Raw genomic sequence first — 26,890 nt, 5'->3', positions numbered from 1 at the left:
GGTCCCATCACTTCATGGGAAATAGATGGAAAGACAGTGGAAACAGTGTCAGATTTTATTTTTGGGGGGCTCCAAAATCACTGCAGATGATGATTCCGTCAGTTCAGTTCAATTCAGTCGCTCAGTCGTGTCCGACTCTCCGCGACCCCATGAATCACAGCACGCCAGGCCTCCCTATCCATCACCAACTCCCGGAGTTCACTCAAACTCATGTCCACAGAGTCGGTGATGCCATCTAGCCATCTCATTCTCGGTCGTCCCCTTCTCCTCCCGCCGCCAACCTTTCCCAGCATTAGAGTCTTTTCCAGTGAGTCAACTCATCGCATGAGGTGGCCAAAGTATTGCAGTTTCAGCATTAGCATCAGTCCTTCCAATGAACACCCAGGATCGACCTCCCTCAGAATGGACTGGTTGGATCTCCTTGTGGTACAAGGGACTCTCAAGAGTCTTCTCCAACACCACAGTTCAAAAGCATCAATTCTTCGGCGATCAGCTTTCTTCACAGTTAGATGATGATTGCGGCCATGAATTTAAAAGACGCTTATGACTTGGAAGGAAAGTTATGAGCAACCTTGATACTATATTAAAAAGCAGAGACATTACTTTGCCAACAAAGGTCCGTCTAGTCAAGGCTATGGTTTTTCCCGTGGTCATGTATGGATGTGAGAGTTGGATTGTGAAGAAAGCTGATCGCCGAAGAATTGATGCTTTTGAACTGTGGTGCTGGAGAAGACTCTTGAGAGTCCCTTGGACTGCAAGGAGATCCAACCATTCCATTCTAAAGGAGATCATTCCTGGGTGTTCATTGGAGGGACTGATGCTAAAGCTGAAACTGCAATACTTTGGCCACCTCATGCGACGAGTTGACTCACTGGAAAAGACTCTGATGCTGGAAGGGATTGGGGGAGGGAGGAGAAGGGGACGACAGAGAATGAGATGTCTGGATGGCATCACCGACTCTGTGGACATGAGTTTGAGTGAACTACGGGAGTTGGTGATGGACAGGGAGGCCTGGCATGGTGTGATTCATGGGGTCGGGGAGAGTGGGACACGACTGAGTGACTGAACTGAACTGAACTGAATACTCCAATGTGTATATGTACCAAACCTTTTTTATCCATTCGTCTGCAGATGGAAATCTAGATTGCTTCCATGTCCTCGCTATTATAAACAGTGCTGCAATCAACATTGGAGTACATGTGTCTCTTATAATTCTGGTTTCCTGTGCATGCCCAGGAGTGCGATTGCTGGATCATTTGGCAGTACTATTTCCAGTTTTTTAAGCAATCTACACACTGTTCTCCATAGTGGCTGTACCAGTTTGCATTCCCACCAACAATGTAAGAGGGTTCCCTTTTCTTCACACCCTCTCCAGTATTTATTGCATGTAGATTTTGGATAGCAGCCATTCTGACTGGTGTGAAATGGTATCTCACTGTGGTTTTGATTTGCATTTCTCTGATTATGAGGGATGTTGAGCATTTTTTCATGTGTTTGTTAGCCATCTGTATGTCTTCTTTGGAGAAATGTCCGTTTAGTTCTATGGCCCATTTTTGATTGGGTCATTTATTTTTCTGGAATGAACTGCAGGAGCTGCTTGTATATTTTGGAGATTAATTATTTTTCTGTTGTTTCATTTGCTATTATTTTCTCCCATTCTGCAGGCTATCTTTCACCTTGCTTATAGTTTCCTTTGCTGTGCAGAAACTTTTAATTTTAATTAGGTCCTATTTGTTTAATTTTGCTTTCATTTTGAATATTCAGGGAGGTGGGTCAGGGAGGATCCTGCTGTGATTTCTGTCGGAGAGTGTTTTGCCTATGTTCGCCTCTGGGAGTATTATAGTTTCTTGTCTTATATTTAGATCTTTAGTCCATTTTGATTTTTATCTTTATACTCTTTCCTATCTTATTTTGACGGAGAAGGCAATGGCAAGCCACTCCAGTACTCTTGCCTGGAAGATCCCATGGATGGAGGAGCCTGGTAGACTGCAGTCCGTGGGGTCGCTAAGGGTCAGACACGACTGAGCGACTTCACTTTCACTTTTCGCTTTCACACATTGGAGAAGGAAATGGCAACCCACTCCAGTGTTCTTGCCTGGAGAATCCCAGGGATGGGGAAGCCTGGTGGGCTTCCGTCTATGGGGTCACACAGAGTCGGACACGACTGAAGTGACTTAGCAGTAGCAGCATCTCCTTTTGAAGAAAATGTTTTGCTTTTTTGGGTGCAGATTGTCCTCTGCCGTCATTCAGAAATTGTTTTGTGGAATTTACTCAGTGTTCAAATGTTCTTTTGCTGAATTTTTGGGGGAGAAAGTCGTCGCCCTGTCCTATCCCTCCGCCATCTTCTCTCGGGTGGATATTCACCACTAATAGTCATATCATTTGCAAATATTTACTCACGTTCGGTAGGTTGTCTTTCCATTTTGTCAATGTTTTCGTTTGCTGTGCAAAAGCTTTTCAGTTTAATTAGATCTCATTTTTTTCATTTGCTTCCTTTGCCTTAGGAGACAGGTGAAAAAAAATGTTGCTACGAATTATGTCAAAGAGTGTTCTGCCTCCATTTTCTTCTAGGAGTTTCATAGTTGCCAGTCTTTCATTTAGGGTTTTAATTCACTTTGATTTCATTTCGTTAATAATTTTTTTGTAAGCTGAAACTCCAATACTTGGCCACCTCATGCGACGAGTTGACTCACCGGAAAAGACTCTTATGCTGAGAGGGATTGGGGGCGGGAGGAGAAGGGGACGACAGAGAATGAGATGGCTGGATTGCATCACCAACTCGAAGGACATGAGTTTGAGTGAACTCCGGGAGTTGGTGTTGGACAGGGAGGCCTGGTGTGCTGTGATTCATGGTGTCACAAAGAGTCGGACACGACTGAGTGACTGAAATGAACTGAACTGATAGCTTTCTGTGTATAGTATCATGTCAACTGCATTTAGTGACAGTTTTACTTCTTCTTTCCAATTTGGATGACTTTTATTTATTTTCTTTGAATGATTGCTGTGCCTAGTACGTCTAGTATTTTACAAGTGGCAAGAGTGGGCATCTGTGTTTTGTTCCTGATTTAGAGTGATAGCTTTCAGCTTTTTGCCACTGAATAGGATATCATCTCTGTTTGTTATAAATCACCTTTATTACGTTCAGACAACCACATGGACTATACAGTCCATGGAATTCTCTAGGCCAGAGTACTGGAGTGGGCACAGTGTGATTTCCAATTTCATTTACATTATGTTCAGATATATTCCCTCCATATCAAAATTGGTGAGAGTTTTTGAAATGAATGAATATTAAATTTTGCTAAATGCTTTTACAGCATCTGTTGTGATGATCATGTGATTTTTGTCCTTCTCTTTCCTAATGTGGTGTACCACACTGCCTAATTTGCAGATATTGAACAATCCTTATACCCCTGAAATAAGTCCATTTTTATCATGGTATATGATGGTTTCAAAGTGATGTTGTAATTGGTACTCTCATATTTTGTTAAGAATATCACATCTATATTCAAGAGAAATATTGGAAATGAGTTTTCTTTTTTAGTGGTGACTTTGTCTGGTTTTTGTGTTAGAAAATTAATAGCTTCATAAAAAATTTGGGAGTACTCCATTTTTTTCAATTTTTTGGAATAGTTTGAGAATGTTGGGTATAAGCTTGTCTGTATATATTTGTAAGCATGCTGCTGAGAAGCTATGTGGTCCTGAACTTTATTTAACGTAGAGATTTTTTTATTATAAATTCAGTTTAACTACTAGTGTTTCAACTATTCAGATTATACATTCCTTCCTGATTCAGTTTTGAAAGGTTGTATGGTCCTAGAGATTTGTCAGTTTCTTCTAGACTGTCCAATTTTTGGCATATAAATATCTGTAGTATCCTCTTATGATTTTTCCCTATTGCTGTGATGTTGGCTGTAATGTCTCCTTTGCATTTGTTTCTTTCAGTCATTTACCTTTATGTTTTATGAACCTGCCTAAAGACTTAATTATTCTTTCTATTTTTTTAAAAAATATCGTTACACTTAACTGATTTTTTTTACTTTAGAAAAGGGGATGTCTCAATTCCCCTAGAACAGCTTTTGCTAAATCCAACAGATTTTGAAAATTTGGTGTTTTGTTAGTCTCAAAGAATTTTCTGATTCCCTTTTTGATTTCTTCATTAGATCATTGGTATTTAGTAACATATTATTTCATCTCTATATGTTTGTGTTTGTCCCATATTCCCCTCCTGTAATTGATTTCTTATTTTGTACCATTGTGGTCAGAAAAAGTGCTTGATATAATTTCTGTCTTCTTAAACTTGTTGAGCCTTGTTTTGTGGCCTAGCGTTTGATCATCCCTGATAAAATGTCCTGTGTGCACTTGAAGGTGTGTATTCTGCTATTTTGGGTAGACTATGCCAGGTGTCTAAGAGGTAAGGAATCTGCCTGCAATGCAGAAGATGCAGATTTGATCCCTGGGTCAGCAAGATGCCCTGGAAAATGAAATGCAATAATCTCTAGTGTTCTTGCCTGGGAAATCCCATGGACAGAGGAGCCTGAAGGGCTACATCCCATGGGATTTCAAAAGAGTCAGACAACTTAGGAACTGAAGAACAACAACAAATGCTGTAGGTATCTATTCAGTTCAGCTATTCTAATCTGTAATTTAAACTACAGTTTTCTTATAGCTTTTCTATCAGGATGCTCTGTCTGTTTATATAAAATGGTGTTTAATGCAGTTAGCATTTAATTTGCAATTCACTTGTCTTTTAATTTTCATACTAGATTATCTACTTGGTTGATCCACAGCCTTTACTATGTGTTTGTGTGTAGTGGTGGGAGTTTTTCCCTCCTCTGTAGATTTTTACTTCTTCTTCCACTTAGAAAAGACTCTTTAATATTTCCTTCTGAGTGGGTTTTGTATGGATAAGCTGTTAGATTTTGCTTCGCTGAGAAGTTCTTCTGTCCAATTCTGGATGAAAATCTTGCTGGTTAGAGTATTATAGGTTGCAATTTTTTCCATTTCAGCACATTAAATATATATTTTTGACCCCTTTCTCTCTCTCTTTTCCTTCTACGACCGCATTAAAGTGAATGTTAGTATACTTGATGTTGTCTAGAAGTCCCTTAAACTCTTCTCCTTTTTAACTTGTTTTTCTTTTATTTTTCCTATTGGGCGATTTCCATAGTTTACATTCCAGATTAATTTTTCTTCTTGTGTTTTGTCAACTGTCACTCTGGTGAGAGTTGGGGCTAGATATAGAGGGACAAGAACCAGTGCCAGGTGTGAGCCCGGACTTCTCCTGTGCTCAGTAGCCAACCCTGCCTCTTGTGGTGTTAGGTTGAGTATCCAGTTGATTGTACAGAAGTCCTGAGATTCAGGTCCATGCTGATTTCACTTCATGTAAGAGTCTGATGTATCCCCTTCCAGCAATCCATATTTTGCCCTCAAAAAATGATGTGCTGGAGCAAGAAGGGGTGCCGAATATGGGGTTGGGTGCATATGGCGACAGTCCTAGCACACCAGTCAGAGTTCCGGATAACTTCCACTGTGCCACCTCCATAAGCACTGGTAATGGCTGCTCTCCATTTTTTCAGATGTAGGCCAGATCTGAGTTGGCTCCACTCCTGGCACCTGTACATTCTTCTCAGCCATGGAAGCCTTTGCCATAGTTGTGGGAAAGGGTGTTCTATGAAATAAGAGGGGCTGGAATAGGCATTCAGTGTGGGTTAGGTCATGACCTGGCATTGCTATGGGGAAACTGCCAGCATTGTGTGTAATTTTAACATGTTTCCTCTGCCTTGCTTTGTGAGTAAGCAAACGTGTGGTTGCCCTCGCAAACTCTTCACATAGAGATAGATAAATAAATGCCCACCAACCAAAAGAAAAGAGGAAGAGATAGGGAATCTACCTGATAAAGAATTCTGAATAATGATACGGGAAATGATCCAGAATCTTGAAAACAAAATGGAGTTACAGATACAGAGGCTGGAGACAAGGATCGAGTAGATGTAAGAAAGGTTTAACAAGCACCTAGAAGAAATAAAAAAGAGTCAATTCATAAGGAATAATGCAATAGATGAGATCCAACACACTCTGTAGGGAACCAACAGTAGAATAATAGAGGCAGAAGATAGGATAAGTGAGATAGAAGATAGACTGTTAGAAATAAAAGAAACAGAGAGGAAAACAGAGAAACAAATTCAAAGAAATGAGGACAATCTCAGAGACCTCTGATAAAATGTTATTCGCCCCAAAATTGGAATCATAGGAGTCCCAGAAGAGGAAGACAAAAAGAAATACCATGGGAAAACACTTGAGGAGATAATAGTTGAAATGTTCCCTAATTGGGGAAGGAAATAATCACCCAAGTCCAAGAAAATCAGAGAGTCCCAAACAGGAAAAGCCCAAGGCAAAACACCCAAGACACATATTAATAAAATTAAGAAAGGTAAAATACAAAGAATAAATATTAAAAACAGAAAGGGAGAAACAGCTAATAACACACAATTGGATTGCCACAAGGATCACAGCGGATCTTTCAATAGAAACACTTCAGGCCAGGAGAGAATGGCAGGGCATTCTTACAGTGATGAAAGAAAATAGCCTACAGCCCAGATTATTCTACCCAGAAAGGATTTCATTCAAATTTAAAGGAGAAATCAAAATCTGTACCCACAAGCAAAAGCTTAGAGAATTCAGCATCACCAAGCCAGCCCTTCAACGAAGGGCTTTCTAAACAGGAAGCAGAAAAAGGGGGTATAAACACGAACCCAAAACAATAAAGTAAATGGCAACGGGATCATACTTATCAATGATTACCTTAAATGTAAATGGGTTGGATGCCCCAACCAAAAGGAAAAGACAGGCTGAATGGATACAAAAACAAGACCCCTATATATGTTGTCTACAAGAGACACACCTCAAAATGAGAGACACATACAGACTGAAATGGAAGGGCTGCAAAAACATATTCCACACAAATTGTGACCAAAAGAAAGCAAGAGTAGCAATACTCATATCAGATAAATTAAACATTATAACAAATGCTATGAAAAGAGATAAAGAAGGACACTGTATGATGATCAAAGGATCAAATCAAAAAGAAGACATAACAATTATAATTATATATGCACCCAACACAGGAGAACCGCAATATGTAAGACAAATGTTAATAATTATGAAAGGGGAAATTAACAATAGCAAAATAAGAGTGGGAAATTTTAATACCCCACTCACACCAATGGATAGATCGACTAAACAGAAAATTTACAAGGAAAAACAAATGTTTTCAAACCCTGTTCAGGGAACTAAGATCCCACAAAATTCATGGTTCCCCCCACTCCAAAAATTATCTGGTGATCCTGTTTGTCATATGCACCCATGCCCAATCCACCTCCACTGCCCTGCCCTTGGGAACACACTGCTCTTACCAATTTCTTAGGATAACAGGAGCCTAATTGATATTTGGTCTATTCCCTCCAAACATTATTTTAATCTTTGAGAGTGGTAGCTGTGGGCTTTAGTTGTATCAGCATTTTGTGCCTCCTGAGCACCTTTAGCTGACAGCCTAGGTGAGTGATGCAACAAAGCCCTTTATGAGATAGGTGGCCAGGAGATGATTTCTGCCTGCTTTTCTCAATGAAATATGACATTCACCATCCACATGTTGAACTGTCTTCCCAGTTGGGTTCTGGCAATTTAGACCCAATGTCATTCCACACCCCCAAACAAAGGCATTAACACCACAGCACTAATATTTGCCACTGAGATCAATTGTTAAGTAGGGTTATCCATCTTCAGTTCAGACTCCTGACCCAGTCCAGACCTCTACACTCTGGTTAACTGGGGGCCTGAGGGTCTGTTCCTCAATCTCCCGGGACTCCACACCACCCCTCCCCACTCAGGTGCCCACCTCTTCCCTCCCTCCCCTCCCTTCCCATCAGAAAATTCACACACACACACACACAAAGACACACAAATATCATCTTTTCACAATTTGATGTTTATATTAATGGCAGCCATCAGTTTACTCTGTTAGTGTGAGGGTCCGTCTTTTCCTGGTTGGCCATTTGTAAGAAAGCAGACCTCTGGAGAAACAATTCTAAACTGTCTGAACTTTGGTATTCAGTTACTGGCTGCCCAGGTTGTACTTCTCCAGGGTCTCTCATTCTGGGGCGGCTGAATTATCTTCTCTTTCCATTCTGCCTCCTTCTTGGACTCTGCCTCATGTTTTGGTAAATTTTTCGGCGTGGATTCAGTGTCTTACGTGCACAGGAACAGAAAAACAAAATTTGTTAGCTTGTTTTCTTCACCTTCTTTGACTGAGTGGCATATGATCGGATTTTCTTTCTCAAAGTCCCTTGTAGAGGTCTTCTGACCCTCATGGTCATATTTCGTGCCTGGAAAGAAAAGATAAGGGTATTAGTTTTGAGGAAAGAGTATAACAACAGAGTTGGAAGGGAGATTTCATGAAAAAGAGATGTGGGCTGATGAGGGCTTTTGTGCCAGCCAAGGGCAGTGTAGAGGTCTTGGGCAGCAAAGTCAATGGAGAAGAACATGGGGAGCATAGATGATGTCGTATTACCTTCACACTGTCTGTATCTCCGTTGACAACGGGTCATCTTTCTTCCTTTCATCCTTGAAGCAACCCACGTTGCAACACTTCTTGGCTTCTGAGGCTTCCTGGTTCCATTAGTCGTGATGATCCCAGGTAGTGGCCTAACCTAGAATCTCTGCCTCTGACCCCCCTATATATACCTTCTCAGGACAATGAGGAGCCACACCCTTCAATCCGATTGGTCAGCTAGGCACTCCCCCAGTCAATGGTGGCCTTGGGGTCTTAGACATCACAATGAACCACTTTGCCCATCAACATGGGCTAGTGGAGGCTGGGGGAGGCCATGATAAAACTTACCCACTGCTGACACCTCTGTGTGTCTGATTCTGGGGAGTGGTGATTCAGGGGAATGGTGTTTCAGCTCTTGACCTTCAGACTTTCCTACCATGCTGTAGAGCTCAGCGGAGATGCTTCTGAAAAATGGACATGGACAGCCTTCTAGGAGACTGACAATTTGCTTTATTTTACAAGTGTTGTTACATAGTTTTACGAGGGAGGAAGACTTTAACAGCTACATCAGCATGACAAAAACCAGGACACCTGTGGTGTGTTGATAAGCTTAGATTTACATAGCTTTACCAGACATGCTGGCTCCACTTCTAAACATTAATCAGGTTCCTAAGCTTCAAGTCAGCTATCTATCAAGGTTACCTGCATGGCTTCCAATTAACTCAAGGACTATGTGTGAGGGGAGTATTCCTAACACTAAATAAAGAAGGACAAAGAAAGTGTTAATTGGGCTAGGGAGTGTTTCTTGTACTGCATGTCGAGGGTTGTTAAGGGCCGAATGAGACAGCTTCAAAGGCCAAGATATTTTTGAAAACGTTGGAGACATGCTAAGCAAGGCCGGCCCTCCACCAAGGCCTCTGGTGAGGACCTTCTCTTCAGGCACCTCTTCCTCAGTTTTGCAACATCTCCTCCCTTTCTTTTTTAATGCCAAGACGACTCCGATTGATTTTACTCCTGTGGTTTGGGCGTAGGAAAGCCTGGTCCAGAGGCATTGGAATCCTAGAAGCCCCAAAATAACAACAGCAATCAATACATAGGGCGGACAACGCAGTGAAGAAAACCACTTAGGAGGGTCAAGGGGAGAGAAGGCATCAGACAAAGCGTCATAGAAAGCTGGACCATACATCTCGGGGGTCAATTAAGCATAATAACGGCTAATTTGTTGCTTAAGCTTGTCTATGTCTAAAGCTATGCTAGAGCTATTATGAATCATTTGCAAATGGGCCTTAACAACTTCCCAAGGATATTCAGTGTCATTATAAGGTAGGTTAGTAACACAAAAGCTAGTAAAATTCCAATGACATTTTAATTTCAGTTGTGCTTGTATTCTCGCTATCTGATCACCTACATACAATAATGCATCCTGGAACTCATCTAGGCCTGCCTGAATCTGTTGATCTATTTTAGCCTGTTGGGACCATAGCTCCTGAGAATCTTTGTGCCAGGTAGTAATGAATTCATGATTTTGTATGGAGTTATATAAAGCCATGCCGGAGACAGTCCCCATGGAGATTACACCAATTAGACTAATAATCCCTGCTATAATCCACCCTACAAATCTTTTGTAGCGCTTAGACAATCGTTTCACCAAAACGGACAGAAACATGGAATCAGTCCAGGGCTCATCCAAAGAAACAGGTATCCATAAATCCGGTCACTGTTTCATGAGGAAAAGCCCGTCAGTGCTCTGATTGAAAACAATAGTATGATTTAAACAAGTATAAAGTTGACAATCAGTACAATTGATTCGTTTTCCATCATGAATAAATTTTCCCATAACAAACAAAAAGGGAGGGCGCACACAAGCTTGTACATAGCCCATAGAATTAAATTCTATAGTATAATTCTGTCCCCCAAAAACGTGAGCATGGCCTATGGCGGTGGGAAAGGGATGTAGAGAAGCAGGTATTTTCCAGATGTGCCAATGTTCTGCTCCTAAATTAGGCGTTACTACACGAGGGCGAGGGGGAGAGGGGCCACCATTATAACAGATTAAAACATCTTCTCGTTGATGCCAGAAACCCGTTACAGAACGATTGAAATGAACGCTTTTAGTAAGATCACATTCCGTTTTTTTCCCAATCTGAACAATTAACAAACATACCATGAGGACCCCAGTCAACAAAGGTAATGTTCGAATGAATTGATATTTTCCCCAAAATTCCCCTGCAATCTGTCCATAGCAACGGTGGTCCTTGATGCTTCTTTCTCCAGGATACCACTTCACATGGTGGCTCACCAGGAAGAAATAATGAGTTGGTTTTGTTGCCAGTTTGTCCATGATGGTATTTCTCAGTGTCGTTTAGCAGAAAAGATGCAGCAGCAAAAAAATCCCAAACGAAAACCAGTTCCATTGGAGTAAGAATACCCCCACCATTGAGGGTATATAGTCATGCACAGCGGTCCCTTCCCAAAGCATATAGGCAGAACTCGATACCCCAAGGATATATTTATCCTTTTTGCCTCTTCTTGCGGGTGGCTTGGCCCATGCTTAGACCAAGGCAGGGGGAAATGTTCACTGTCGTTGGTAAAGACAAGGGGACTTGCTTCGTCCCATTCAGCGAACTGCAGCAGTGGAGGGGTCGGGATGTATGCCCAGTAAGTGTAATTGGCACTTACCATGGAGGCATCGGAGAAGGCAATGGCAAGCCATTCCAATACTCTTGCCTGTAAAATCCCATGGATGGAGGAGCCTGGTAGTTTGCAGTCAATGGGATCACTATGAGTTGGACATGACTGAGCAACTTCACTTTCACTTTTCATTTTCACACATTGGAGAAGGAAATGGCAACCCACTCCACTGTTCTTGCCTGGAGAATCCCAGGGACAGGGGAGCCTGGTAGGCTGCCGTCTATGGGGTCACACAGAGTCGGACACGACTGAAATGACTTAGCAGCAGTAGCAGCATGGAGGCACAGGACAACACGGCCAACATATTCAGGAAGAGCTTATCTGGTGTCTTGGGGGTTCCCGTTTCCTTGAAGACATCTTCGGCTTTCCGTGTTAGATTCTTTATCTGAGCCCAGGTCGGGTAAGGTGGAACTGGGCTTGCCCAGTGTCGTTTGGCTCCCTGTCAGCAACCCTCCTCCAGCGATACTGTAGCCATCTGCTTGGTGATGCTCTTCATCCACTTTGGCGCTCCTGAGGGATCGGTCGGATCGGGGACGTATATTCTGCTGTGGAACCCAGGTTTCTTCTCCTCCATCTGTAATGACAAGACCGTATCCTTTGCCTAGGAGTTTTAATACCCCTGGCTGCCAGTCATTAAAACGCTTTACCCATACAGCAATATTCAGTGAGGATGAAGGGAGAGTTTTAGATTGTTCAAAATGAAGTTGTCCTCTTGTTACATGATCATAATTTCTTTTAGCAGCATGAAATAACAAACATTTTATTATCTCATAAATTCTACAAAGTAGAAATCCAAGCATTGCTTTGGAGTCTCTGGCTCAGGTATCTTTCGAGGCTATAATAATTTTTTTTTTGCAAGGACAATAATCATTTCAAGGTTTAACTGGAGAAGTCATTTCTAAACTCAGTCACTGCTGTCTAGCCTCAGGTCCTCACTGGCCAGCTCCTTGCCATGTGGGACTCTCTATAGCATAATAATGCGAGGCAGCTAGCTTCCCTGACATTGAGCAAATAAGAGAATGAAAGAAAAGCAGCAAGATAGAAATAACAATATTTTGGAAACCTAATCTCTGAAGTGACACCCCATCACTTTTTTTTTTATTGGAAGCTAATTATTTTACAATATTCTATTGGTGGGTTTTGCCATACATTGACATGAATCTGTCCCAGGTGTACATGAGTTCCCCTTCCTGTACCCCCCTCCCACCTCCTTCCTCCCCTTATCCTCCCTCTGGTTCATCCCTGCACACCAGCCCCGAGCATCCTGTAACATTCATCGACCCTAAATTGGTGATTAATTTCACATATGATAATATACATGTTTCAGTGCCATTCTCCCAAATCTTCCCACCCTCACCCTCTCCCACAGAGTCCCAAAGACTGTTCTATACATCTGTGTCTCTTTTGCTGTCTCGTATACAGGGTTATCATTTGCATCTTTCTAAATTCCATGTATATGCGGTAGTATACTGTATTGGTGTTTTTTTTTTCTGGCGTACTTCACTCCGTATAATAGGCTCTAGTTTCATCCACCTCATTAGAAGTGGTTCAAATGCATTCTTTTTTATGGCTGAGTAATATTCCATTGTGTATATTTACCAAAGCTTGCTTATCCATTCGTCTGCAGATGGACATCTAGGTTGCTTCCATGTCCTCGCTATTATAAACAGTGCTGCGATGAACATTGGAGTACATGTGTCTCTTTCAATTCTGGTTACCTCGGTGTGTATGACCAGGAGTGCAATTTCTGGATCATATGGCAGTTCTATTTCCAGTTTTTTGAGGAATCTCCACACTGTTCTCCATAGTGGCTGAACTAGTTTGCATTCCCACCAACAGTGTAAGAGGGTTCCCTTCTCACCACACCCTCTCCAGCATTTATTGCATGTAGACTTTTGGACAGCAGCCATTCTGACTGGTGTGAAATGGTATCTCACTGTGGTTTTGATTTGCATTTCTCTGATTATGAGCGATGTTGAGCATTTTTTCATGTGTTTGTTGGCCAGCTGTATGTCTTCTTTGGAGAAATGTCTGTTTAGTTTTTTGGCCCATTTTTTGATTGGGTCATGTATTTTTCTGGAATTGAGCTGCAGGAGCTGCTTGTATATTTTGGAGATTAATCCTTTATCAGTTGCTTCATTTGCTTTTATTTTCTCCCATTCTGAAGGCTGTCTTTTCACCTTGCTTATAGTTTCCTTTGCTGTGCAGAAGCTTTTGATTTTAATTAGGTCCCATTTGTTTATTTTTGCTTTTATTTCCAATATTCTGGGAGGTGGGTCTTGGAGAATTCTGCTGTGATTTATGTCAAAGAGTGTTTTACCTAACTTCTCCTCTAGGAGTTTTATAGTTTCTGGTCTTACATTTAGCTCTCTAATCCATTTTGAGTTTATTTTGGTGTATGGTGTTAGGAAGCGTTCTAGTTTCGTTCTTTTACAAGTGGCTAACCAGTTTTCCCAGCACCACTTGTTAAAGAGACTGTCTTTTCTTCATTTTATAGTCTTGACTCCTTTGTCAAAGATAAGGTGTCCATAGGTGCGTGGACTTATCTCTGGGCTTTCTATTTTGTTCCATTCATCTATATTCCTGTCTTTATGCCAGTACTGTAATGTCTTGATGACTGTGGCTTTGTAGTAGAGCCTGAAATCTGGAAGGTTAATTACCCCAGTTCCATTTTTCTTCCACAAGATTGCTTTGGCTATTCGAGGTTTTTTGTATTTCCTTACAAATTGTGAGATTATTTGTTCTAGTTCTGTGAAAAATATCGTTGGTAGCTTGATAGGGATTGCATTGAATGTATAAATTACTTTGGGTAGTATACACATTTTTACAATATTTATTCTTCCAATCGACGAACACGGTATATTTCTCCATCTATTAGTGTCCTCTTTGATTATTTTCAGTAGTGTTTTATAGTTTTCTATGTACAAGTCTTTTGTTTCCTTAGGTAGATACATTCCTAAGTATTTAATTCTTTTCTTTGCAGCAGTGAATGGAATAGTTTCCTTAATTTCTCTTTCTATTTTCTCATTATTAGTGTATAGGAATGCAAGGGATTTCTGTGTGTTGATTTTATATCCTGCAACTTTACTGTATTCATTGATTAGCCCTAGTATTTTTCTGGTAGAATATTTAGGGTTTTCTGTGTACAGGATCATGTCCAGTGGACCACATGTGATCAGTTGGACTAGGTTTCTCTGTTTATAATTTCAGTGTGTCTGCCCTCTGATGCCCCCTCGCAATACCCATCATCTTATTGGGGTTTCTCTTACCTTGATCGTGGGATATCACTTCACAGCTGCTCCAACAAAGCGCAACTGCTGCACCCTACCTTGGACAAGGGGTATCTCCTCAAGGCCGCCTCTCATGACCTTGAACGTCAGGTAGCTACTCTCGGCCCTCCCGTGCCCGCACAACCACCGCCTCTTGGATTTGGGATAGCTCTTCTCAGCCTCCACCCCTGAAATTAGAGGACACCAATAAGTATGTCAATAGAAATGTATATACTGTTTATATTTTCTCTTTGTTTTTCTACCTAAATGTTTATAACATATATATTATATGTGTTATATAATGATAGAATATACAATACACATATATTTGGATGAGCATATATACATCAGGGATTTTTTTAATTAAAAATTAAATCAGACTATATGCACTATTGTAGCCTTCCTTTTCTATACAATATGCTGGAAGAATTTTTCCATCTCAACGGACATGTATCTGCCATTATTTCTAAGAATTACTATAGAGTTCAAATGCTTGCTTATGCCATACTCCATGCGAGTGCTTTGAAGAGAGGAACCACGTGTGCCTTGTTCACTGGTTGCTTCCATATCTTTTCTATTGTAAATCAGGCTGTAATACACATTGGAATTCATGTATATTTTCAAATTAGTGTTCATTGTCTTCTGATATATACCTCCGAGTGGAATTGCTGGGTCAATTGGTAGTTCATTTTTAGTTATTTGAGAAAGTTTCATGATGTTTTCCATAACGACTGTACAAATTTACATTCCCACCAATTAAGTACAAGGGCTTCCTTTCTCCACATCCTTGTCAACATTTGTTATTTTCAGAGGTTTTGATTTGATGATAGCCATTCTGATGAGTGTGAGGTGATATCTCCTTGTGATTTTAGTTTTAATTTCTCTGACTGTTAGTGATGTACAGCATCCTTTCTTGTGACATCTGTATATCTTCTTTGGAGGAAATCAGATCTTCCCATTGTTTTTATGGTTTTGTTTGTTTTTTTAATATCGAGTTGAATAATCTGTTTATATAGTTTGGATATTAACCCCTTATAGTCATATCATTTGCAAATACTTACTCAGATTCAGTAGGTTGTCTTTTCATTTTGTCAGTGTTTTCATTTGCTCTGCAAAAGCTTTTAAGTTTAATTAAATCTCATTTTTTTTCCTTTGCATCCTTTGCCTTAGCAGACAGGTGAAAAAAATGTTGCTATGAATTATGTCAAAGAGTCTTCTGCATACAGTTTCTTCTAGGAGTTTCATAGTTTCCAGTCTTTCATTTAGGGTTTTAATTCACTTTGATTTCAATTTTGAAATCATTTTTTTGTAAACTGAAACTTCAATATTTTGACGACCTCATGTGATGAATTGACTCACTGGAAAAGACTCTGATGCTGGGAGGGATTGGGGACGGGAGGAGAAGGGGACGACAGAGAATGAGATGGCTGGATGGCATCACCGACTCAATGGACATGAGTTTGAGTGAACTCCAAGAGTTGGTGTTGGACAGGGAGGCCTAGCGTGCTGTGATTCATGGGGTCGCAAAGAGTCGGACACCACTGAACAAATGAACGGAGCTGAACTGTGCTGATAGCCTTCTGTATATAGTATTATGTCAACTGCAAGTAGTGACAGTCTTACTTCTTCCTTCCAATTTTGATGGCTTTTATTTTCTTTAAATGATTGCTGTGCCTTGTACTTCTAGTGTTTTAGAAATGGCAAGAGTGGGCATCTGTGTCTTGTTCCTGATTTAGAGGGATACCTTTCAGCTTTTTGCCGCTGAATATGATATCATCTCTGTTTGATATAAATCAGCTTTATTATGTTCAGACGACCACATGGACTAAAGAGTCCATGGAATTCTGTAGGCCAGAGTATTTGAGTGGGCACAGGGTGACTTCCATTTTACTATGTTCAGATATTTTCCCTCCATATCAAATATGGTGAGAGTTTTTTAAATGAATGCATATTGAATTTTGCCAAATGCTTTTACAGCATCTGGTGAGATGATCATGTGATTTTTGTCCATCTCTTTCCTAATGTGGTGTACCACACTGACTAATTTGAAGATATTGAAGCATCCTTGTACCCCTGGAATAAGTTCATCTTGACCATGATATATGATGGTTTCAATGTGATGTTGAATTTTGTTCTCTCATATTTTGTGTACAATATTCACATCTATATTCTACAGAAATTTTGGCACTGAGCATTCTTTGTTGGTGGTGCCTTTGTCTAGTATTGGTGTTAGGAAAATAATAGCTTCATAAAAAATTTAGAAGTACTCCATTTTCTCAGTTTTTTGGAATAGTTGGTCCATGTTGGGTATAAACTCTTCTGTATATGTTTTGTAAAAATTCTGCTGTGAAGTTGTGCAGTCCTGAACTTTATTTTACTAAGAGATTTTTTATTAAAAATTCAATTTCACTACTAGTGTTTCAACTATTCAGATTATACATTCCTTCCTGATTCAGTTTTGAAAGGTTGTATGGTCCAAGTTATGACCAACCTTGATAGTATATTAAAAAGCAGAGACATTACTTTGCCAACCAAGGTCCGTCTAGTCAAGGCAATGGTTTTTCCCGTGGTCATGTATGGATGTGAGAGTTGGACTGTGAAGAAAGCTGATCGCCGAAGAATCGGTGCTTTTGAACTGTGGTGTTGGAGAAGACTCTTGAGAGTCCCTTATACTGCAAGGAGATCCAACCAGTCCATTCTAAGGGAGATCAATCCTGGATGTTCATTGGAGGGACTGATGCTAAAGCTGAAACTGCAATACTTTGGCCACCTCATGCGATGAGTTGACTCACTGGAAAAGACTCTGATGCTGGGAAAGGTTGGGGGCGGGAGGAGAAGGGGACGACAGAGAATGAGATGGCTGGATGGCATCACCGACTCTGTGGACATGAGTTTGAGTGTACTCCGGGAGTTGGTGATGGACAGGGAGGCCTGGCGTGCTGTGATTCATGGGGTCGCGGAGAATCGGACACGACTGAGCGACTGAACTGAACTGACTGATGGTCCTAGAGATTTATCAGTTTCTTCTTTGGTGTCCAATTGTTTGGCATAGATCTATTTGTAGTATCCTCTTACGATTTTTCCCTATTGCTGTGGTGTTGGCTGTAATGTCTCCTTTGCATTTATTTGTGTCATCTGTCTTTTATTTTTTATGAACCTGGATAAAGAATTATTATTTTGTTTAACTTTTCAAAAAATATCTTTTCAAAAAATATCTTTTCAAAAAATATCTTTTCACTAACTGACATTTTTTTACTTTAGGAAAGGGGAAGTCTCAATTTTATTAATATCCTCTCTGATCTTCATTATTGCCTTCATTCGGAGGATTTGGGGCTTTTTTATTCTTCTTTTTCTACTTCATTTATATAGTAAGCTAATTTGTTTATTTCAGTTTTTCTACCAGCCTTGAGGGAAGCATCTGTCACTATACGATATCCCCTAGAACTGCTTTTCCTAAATCCAATAGATTTTGGATGGTTGGGGCTTTTATTAGTCTCAAGGTATTTTCTGTTTCCATTTTTTATTTCTTCATGAGCTCATTGATATTTAGTAGCATGTTGTTTCGTCTGCATATGTTTGTGTTTGTCCCATATTCCCCTCCTGTAATTTATTTCTTATTTTGTACCATTGTGGTTAGAAAAAATGCTTGATAAAATTTCTATCTTCTTAAATGTATTATGACTTCTTTTGTGGCCCAGGATTTGATCATCGCTGAAAAATTATCCTGTACGCAATTGAAGGTGTGTTTTCTGCTATTTTGGATAGACTATGCCAGGTGACTCAGAGGTAAAGGATAGACCTGCAATGCAGAAGATGCAGATTTGATCCCTGATTCAGCAAGATCCCCTGGGAAAGGAAATGCAATAAACTCCAGTGTTCTTGCCTGGGAAATCCCATGGAGAGAGGAGCCTGTAGGGCTACAGCACATGGGGTTTCAAAAGAGTCAGACAACTTAGTAACTGAAGAACAACAACATATGCTGTAGGTATCTATTAGGTTCAATTACTTTAATCTGTAATTTAAGACTACAGTTTTCTTATTGCTTTTCTATCAGGATGCTCTGTCCATTCATGTAATAGGGTGTTTAATGTAGTTAGCGTTTAACTTACAATTCACCTGCCTATTAATTTTCATACTAGATTATCTACTTGTTTGATGCACAGTTTCTACTATGTGTTTTTGTGTAATGGTGGGAGTATTTCCCTTCTCTGTAGATTTTTACTTCTTTTTCCTCTTGGAGAAGACTCTTTAATATTTCCTTCCGAGTTGGTTTAATATGGATAAGCTCTTATTTTTTGCCTGTCTGAGTAGTTCTTCTCTCCAATTCTGGATGATAATCTTACTGGGTAGAGTATTATAGGTTGCAATTTTTCCCTTTCAGCACAATAAATGTACATTTTTGAACCCCTTTCTCTCTCTCTTTTCCTTCTTCTTCCCCAATAAAGTGAATGATAATATACTTGATATTGTGTAGAAGTCTCTTAAACTGTTCTCCTTATTAACTTGTTTTTCGTTTGTTTTTCCTTTTCGGCGATTTCCATATTTTTACGTTCCAGATTAACTTTGTTTCTTGTGTATTGGCAACTCTCACTTTGGTGAGAGGTGGCGATAGAGATAGAGGGGTCAGAACCTGTGCCAGGTATGAGCCCGGACTTCTCCTGTGCTCAGTAGCCAATCCAGCTTATTGGGGAGTTAGGTTGAGTATCCAGTTGATGGTACAGAAGCCCTGATTTGTTTCTTGTGTATTGGCAACTCTCACTTTGGTGAGAGGTGGCGATAGAGATAGAGGGGTCAGAACCTGTGCCAGGTATGAGCCCGGACTTCTCCTGTGCTCAGTAGCCAACCCAGCTTATTGGGGAGTTAGGTTGAGTATCCAGTTGATGGTACAGGAGCCCTGATTTTCAGGTCCATGCTGATTCCATTTCATGTAAGGGTGTGCTGTATCCCCTTCCAGCTTTGGAAATTTTGCCCCCAAAGAAAGAAGTGCTGGAGCAAGAAGGGGTGCCCAATATAGCCTTGGGTGCATACTGGGTCAGTCCCAGCACACCAGTCAGAGTTCCAGATACTCCCACTGTGCCACCTCCATAAGCACTGGCAATGGCTGCTCTCAGCTTGTTCAGATGTAGGCCAGATCAGAGTTGGCTCCACTCCTGGCACATGTACATTCTTCTCAGCCATGAAAGCCTTTGCCATAGTTGTGGGAAGGGGTTTCTATAAAATAAGAGGGGCTGGAGTAGGCATTCGTAGTGGGTTAGTTCATGACCTGGCATTGTTATGGGGAAACAGCCAGCATCTTGTGTAATTTCAACATGTTTCCTCTGCCTTGCTTTGTGAGTCATCAAACGCGTGGTTGCCTCCGGAAACTTTTCACATAGAGATAAGTAAATAAATGCCCACCAACCCAAACAAAAGAGGAAGAGATAGGGAATATACCTGATAAAGATTTCCAAATAATGAAAGTGAAAATGATCCAAAATCTTGAAAAAAAAAATGGAGTTACAGATAAATAGCGTGGATACAAGCATCGAGAAGATGCAAGAAAGGTTTAACAAGCAACTAGAAGAAATAAAAAAGAGTCAATACATAAGGAATAATGCAATAGATGAGATCAAAAACACTTTGGAGGGAACCAACAGTAGAAAAGAGAAGCAGACGATGGGATAAGTGAGACAGAAGACAGAAGGGTAGAAATAAATGAAACAGAGAGGATAAAAGAAAAACAAATGAAAAGAAATGAGAACAATTTCAGAGACTTCTGGGACAATGTTAGAAACCCCAACATTCGAATCATAGGAGTCGCAGAAGAGGACGTCAAAGAGAAAGACCATGGGAAAATACTTGAGGAGATGAAAGTTGAAAGTTCCCGAAAATGGGGAAGGAAATATTCACCCATGTCCAAGAAACCGAGAGTGTAACAAACAGGAAAATCCCAAGGCAAAACACCCCATGACACATATTAATAAAATTAACAAAGCTCAAATACAAAGAAGAAATATTGAAAGCAGCAAGGGAAAAAGAGCAAGTAACACACAAGGGGATTCCCACAAGGATCACAGCTGATCTTTCAATAGAAACTCTTCAGGCCAGGAGGGAATGGCAGGGCATACTTACAGTGATTAAAAAATAGCCTACAGCCCAGATTACTATAACCAGGAAGGATCTCATTAAAGTATGAAGGAAAAATCCGAAACTTTCAGTTCAGTTCAGTCGCTCAGTCGCGTCCGACTCTCCACGACCACATGAATCTCAGCACGCCAGCCTCCCTATCCATCACCAACTCCCGGAGTTCACTCAAACTCATGTCCACAGGGTCGGTGATGCCATCCAGACATCTCATTCTCGGTCGTCCCCTTCTCCTCCCACCCCCAACCTTTCCCAGCATCAGAGTTTTTTCCAGTGAGTCAACTGGCCGCATGAGGTGGCCAAAGTACTGCAGTTTCAGCTTTAGCATCAGTCCTTCCAATGAACACCCAGGATCGACCTCCCTTAGAATGGACTGGTTGGATCTCCTTGCAGTACAAGGGACTCTCAAGAGTCTTCTCCAGCACCACAGTTCAAAAGCATCAATTCTTCGGCGATCAGCTTTCTTCACAGTCCAACTCTCACATCCATACATGACCATGGGAAAAACCATAGCCTTGACTAGACGGACCTTTGTTGGCAAAGTAATGTCCAAAACTTTACACAGAAGCAAAAAGCTGAGAAAATTCAGCATCACCAAACCAGCTCTCCAACAAATGCTAAAGGACCTTCTCTAGACAGGAAGCAGAGAAAGGGGGTATAAACCCAAACCCAAAACAATAAATTAAATTGCAAATGGATCATACTTATAAGTAATTAACTTAAATGTAAATAGGATGAATGCCCCAACCAAAAGACAAAAACTGGCTGAATGGATACAAAAACAAGACCCCTGTATATGCTGACTACTTGAGAACCACCTCGAAAAGAAGGATACATACAGACTGAAAGGGAAGGGCTGGAAAAACATATTCCACGCAAATAGAGACCAAAGCTAAACAGGAATAGCAATACTCATATCAGATAAAATAGACGTTAAAACAAAGGCTGTGAAAGGAGACAAAGAAGGACACTACATGATGATCAAAGGATCAATCCAAAAAGAAGATATAACAATTATAAATATATTTGCACCCAACACAGGAGCACCACAATATGTAAGACAAATGTTAATAATTATGAAAGGGGAAATTAACAATAACACAATAAGAGTGGGAGACTTTAATAACCCACTCACCCCTATGGATAGATCGAACAAACAGAAAAGTAACAAGGAAACACAAAAGTTTTCAATCCCTGGTCAGGGAACGAAGATCCCATAAACTGCATGGTGCCCCCCACCCAAAAAATTATCTGTCTGTAGTGATCCTGTTTGTCATAGGCACCGGGATTTTGTCACCTCCCCTGACCTGCCCTTGGGAACACACTGCTTCCACCAATTTCTTAGGATAACAGTGGCCTTATTGATATTTGTTCCGTTCCCTCCATAGATAATTTTAATCTTTGGGAGTGCTAGCTGTGGGTTTTAGTTGTATCAGCATTTTGTGTCTCCTGAGCACCTTTAGCTGACAGCATAGGCAAGTGAGCCAACAAAGTCATTTATGACGTAGGTTGCCAGGAGTTGATTTCTGCCTGCTTTTCTCAGGTGAATTATGACATTCACCATACCCATGTTGAACCCTCTTACCATCTGGCTTCTGGCAATCTAGACCCTAATGTCTTTCCACACCCCAAACAAAGGCAGTAACACCACGCCATTAATCCTTGCCGCTGAGATCAATTTTTAAGCAGGGTTACCATCTTCAGTGAAGACTCCTGACTCTGTCCAGTCCTCTACTCTCTGGTTAACTGGGGGATTGAGGGTCTGCTCCCCAATCTCCTGGGACTCCACACCCCTTCCCACTCAGCTGCCCACCTCTTCTCTCCCTCCCCTCACTTCCCATCAAAAAATTGACACACACACTCTCTCACACACACACATATCATATTTTTACCATTTGATGTTTATTTTAATGGCAGCCATCTGTTTACTATGTCAGCGTAAGAGTCAGTCTTTTCCTGGTTTGCCATTTTTAAGAAAGCAGACCTCTGGAGAAACAATTCTAAACTGTTTGACCTTTGGTATTCAGTTGCTGGCTGCACAGGTTGTACTTCTCCAGGGTCTCTCATTCAGGGATGGCTGAGCTTAACTTCTCTTTCGATTCTGCCTCCTTCTTGGGCTCTGCCTCATATTTTGGTACCATTTTCAGGGTTGATTCAGGGTCTTACGTGCACAGGAACAGAAAAACCAGTTTGGTTTTCTTGTTTTCTTCACCTTCTTTACTGAGAGTCATATGCTCAGATTTTCTTCCTCAAAGTTCCTTGTAGAGGTCTTCTGACCCTCATGGTCATATTTCGTGCCTGGAAAGAAAAGAGAAGGGTATTAGTTTTGAGGATAGAGTATAACAACTGAGTTGGAAGGGAGATTTCATGAAAAAGGGATGTGGGCTGATGAGGGCTTTTCTCCAGGCAAGGGTAGTGTAGAGATCTTGGGCAGCAAAGTAATGGAGAACATGGGGAGCATAGATGGAGTCATCTTACATCACATGGCCTCTGTATCTCCATTGACAATGGATCGTCTTTTTTCCTTTCATCCTTGAAGCAAACCATGTGGCAACTCTTCTTGGCTTCTGTGGCTTCCTGGTTACCTTAGTCAAGATGATCCCACGAAGTGGCCTAACCCAGAATCTCTGCCTCTGTCCCCCTTATATATACCTTCTCAGGACAATGAGGAGCCACACCCTTCAATCTGATTGGTCAGCTGGACACTCCTCCAGCCAATTTTGGCTATGGGGTCTTACACATCACAATGTACCCCATTGCCCATGGGCTAGTGGAGGCTGAGGGAGGCCATGATACAACTTACCCACTGCTGACACCTCTGTGTGTCTGATTCTGGGGAGTGGTGATTCAGGGGCATGGTGTTTCTGCCCATGACCTTCAGACTTTCATTCAGTGCCCTTTATTCTTTGACATTTATGTCTCCCTTCAAAACTCCTGCCTCCTCCATCCCCGTATGAACATTTTTCATCCCATTTCAGCACTTTAGTGTCCTCTAGTCACTTCATCTCTAGAGCAGCCTCTTTCCTTTGGGGGTTCTTGAGGGGCTTAAGGAACTTAAGAGCAAGCACTTAACATGGAAAAAGAAAATTAAGAACATGTTGTATGTTTTTTCTACTCCAATGAGCTTTAGAGACCCCAGGATTTTTTGAATCTTCAGTCTGTTGCCCCAAGGTCAATACACTGTCTCCATAAGATTACACATCAGAGCAAAGAAAGTGTTCAATGTCTCCTCCACTAATATTGTTGTGGACACTTCAACTTTCATATTGAGTAGGGAAAATCAACTTGCCCCATCTATCAGAAATACATTCCTGAATAAAAAGCAGAAAAAAAAAGTAAAGTGCCCAAAGGTAAGAGTCACATAACCACTGCACCACGGACTCTTGACTGAATCAATTTCCCAATGGTCCCTCATTGACAGTAATCATCAGCTAGGGCACATTCTGTAGCTGACAAATAGCTGAGCAGGAGACGTACCAGTAGGTACCTCATTGATAGTTGGTTGGTTATGGGAGGACCCAGGGATGCACTGTCCAATTGCTGAGCAAGACTTGTTGCTTAGTAACAGGATATGGAGTAGTAAGACACAGCAATGGCTACCTTCGAAGGGCTGTGTGCATGCTGCTCTGTTACAAAAGGATAGTTTGAGTCCAGTGTGCTGGAATCTTTTTTATTAACTCATTTCCAACCTCAGATTTTGATTTCACATTCTCGTTTAACTTTTGTACATCATTCTTTTCATTGTATTCCCAGGCTTGCCTGTCAGCAGTGCTTATCTATATGCCCCTCCAATGGCTGCCACTTGATCCCATGTGCCACATATCCGTTCCGTTCCATTCCATCGCTCAGTCGTGTCTGACTCTTTGCGACCCCGTGGACTGTAGCCTACCAGGCTTCTCCGTCCATGGGATTCTCCAGGCAGGAATACTGGACTGGGTTACCGTTTCCTTCTCCAGGGGATCTTCCCGAACCAGGGATCGAACCCGGGTCTCCCGCATTGGAGGCAGACACTTTAACCTCTGAGCCACCAGGGTATAGCTAATATTTCGAACTCAACAAGTATGTGAGGGCCAGCCCACCTTGAGAACTACTTTGACAAAGCTTTCAGTTCAGTTCAGTTCAGTTCAGTCGCTCAGTCGTGTCCGACTCTTAACGACCCCATGAACCACAACACGAAAGGCCTCCCTGTCCATCACCAACTCCCAGAGTTCACTCAAACTCATGTCGATCGAGTCGGTGATGCCATCCAGCCACCTCATTCTCTGTCGTCCCCGTCTCCTCCTACCTCCAATTGCTCCCAGCATCAGAGTCTTTTCCAGTGACAAAGCTTAACATCACATTGATTCATATTCTATTCACAATATAACAGAGCAGGATGATGGAAATTCAAAAAGTACAAAATGAAATTAAAGGACACCAATAAATAAGTCAATAGAAATATATACTGTTAATATTTTGTCTTTGTTGTTCTACCAAAATGTATATAATGTACATATTATATGTGTTATATAATGGTAGAATATATAACGCACATATATTTGGATGAGCATATATACAGCAGTGAATTTTTTTTTAATTTATACTATTTGAATCATGCTATTTGCACTATTGTAGCCTTCCTTTGCTGTACAATATGCTGGAAGAATTTTTCCATCTCAATGAACATGTATCTGCTTATTTCTAAGGATTACTATAGTGTTCAGATGCTTGCTTATCCCATACTCAACGCTAGTGCTTTGAAGAGAGGAACCATGTGTGCTTTGTTCAATAGTTGCTTCTATATCTTTTCTATTGTAAATCAGGCTGTATTACACATTGGAATTCATGTATCTTTTCATATTAATTTTCATTGTCTTCTGATATATAACTTGGATTGGAATTTCTGGGTCATTGGTAGTTCTTTTTTTAGTATTTTGAGAAAATTTCATGATGTTTCCCATAGCGACTGCACAAATTTACATTCCCACCAATTAAGTACAATGGCTTCCCTTTCTCCACATTCTTGTCAACATCTGTTATTTTCAGACCTTTTTATTTGATGATAGCCATTCTGATGAGTATGAGTTGACATCTCCTTGTGATTTTGGTTTTAATTTCTCTGACAGTTAGTGATGTTCAGCATTTTTTCTTGTGCCATCTGCATATCTTCTTTGGAGAAAATCAGATCTTTCCATTGTTTTTGTTTGCTTGTTTTTTTTTCTTAATATCAAGTTGAATAATCTGTTTAGATAGTTCGGATATTAATCCCTTATAGTCATATCATTTGCAAATACTTACTCCCATTCAGCAGGTTGTCTTTTCATTTTGTCAGTGTTTTCATTTGCTTTGCAAAAGCTTTTAACTTTAATTAGATCTCATTTTTTTCCTTTGCTTCCTTTGCCTCCTTTGCCTTAGGAGAGAGGTGAAAAAAATGTTGCTTTGAATTATGTCATAGAGTGTTCTGTCTACATTTTCTTCTAGGTGTTTCATAGTTTCTAGTCTTTCATTTAGGGTTTTAATTCACCTTGATTTCATTTGTTTAATCATTTTCTTGTTAGCTGATACCCCAATGCTTTGGCCACCTCATGAGACGAGTTGACTCACTGGAAAACGACTATGATGCTGAGAGGGATTGGGGGCGGAAGGAGAAGGTGACGACAGAGAATGACATGGCTGGATGGCATCACCGACTCGATGGACATGAGTTTGAGTGAACTCCGGGAGTTGGTGTTGGACAGGGAGGCCTGGCATGTTGTGATACATGAGGTCACAAAGTGTCGGACACGACTGAGTGACTGAACTGAACTGAACTAATAGCTTTCTGTACACAGTATCATGTCAACTGCAATTAGTGACGGTTTTACTTCTTCCATCCAATGTGGATGACTTTTATTTATTTTCTTTGAAGGACTGCTGTGCCTAGTACTTCTAGTGTTTTAGAAGTGGCAAGAGTAGGCATCTGTGTCTTGTTCCTGATTTAGAGGGATAGCTTTCAGCTTCTTACCACTGAATAAGATATCATCTCTGTTTGTTATAAATCACCTTTATTATGTTCAGACGACCACGTGGAGTATACAATCCATGGAATTTTTTTATGGATTTTTTTATTATAAATTCAATTTCACTACTAGTGCTTCAAATATTCAGATTATACATTCCTTCCTGATTCAGTTATGTAAGGTTCTATGGTCCTAGAGATTTGTCAGTTTCTTCTAGGTTGCCCAAATATTTGGCATATAACCATTTGTAGTATCCTCTTATGATTTTTCCCTATTGC

The sequence above is a fragment of the Moschus berezovskii genome, chromosome 19 (assembly GCF_049115385.1).
Source record: "Moschus berezovskii isolate FMDL1 chromosome 19, NW_MosBer_1.0, whole genome shotgun sequence".
Lineage (NCBI taxonomy): Eukaryota > Metazoa > Chordata > Mammalia > Artiodactyla > Moschidae > Moschus > Moschus berezovskii.
This window is presented reverse-complemented; position numbering follows the sequence as displayed.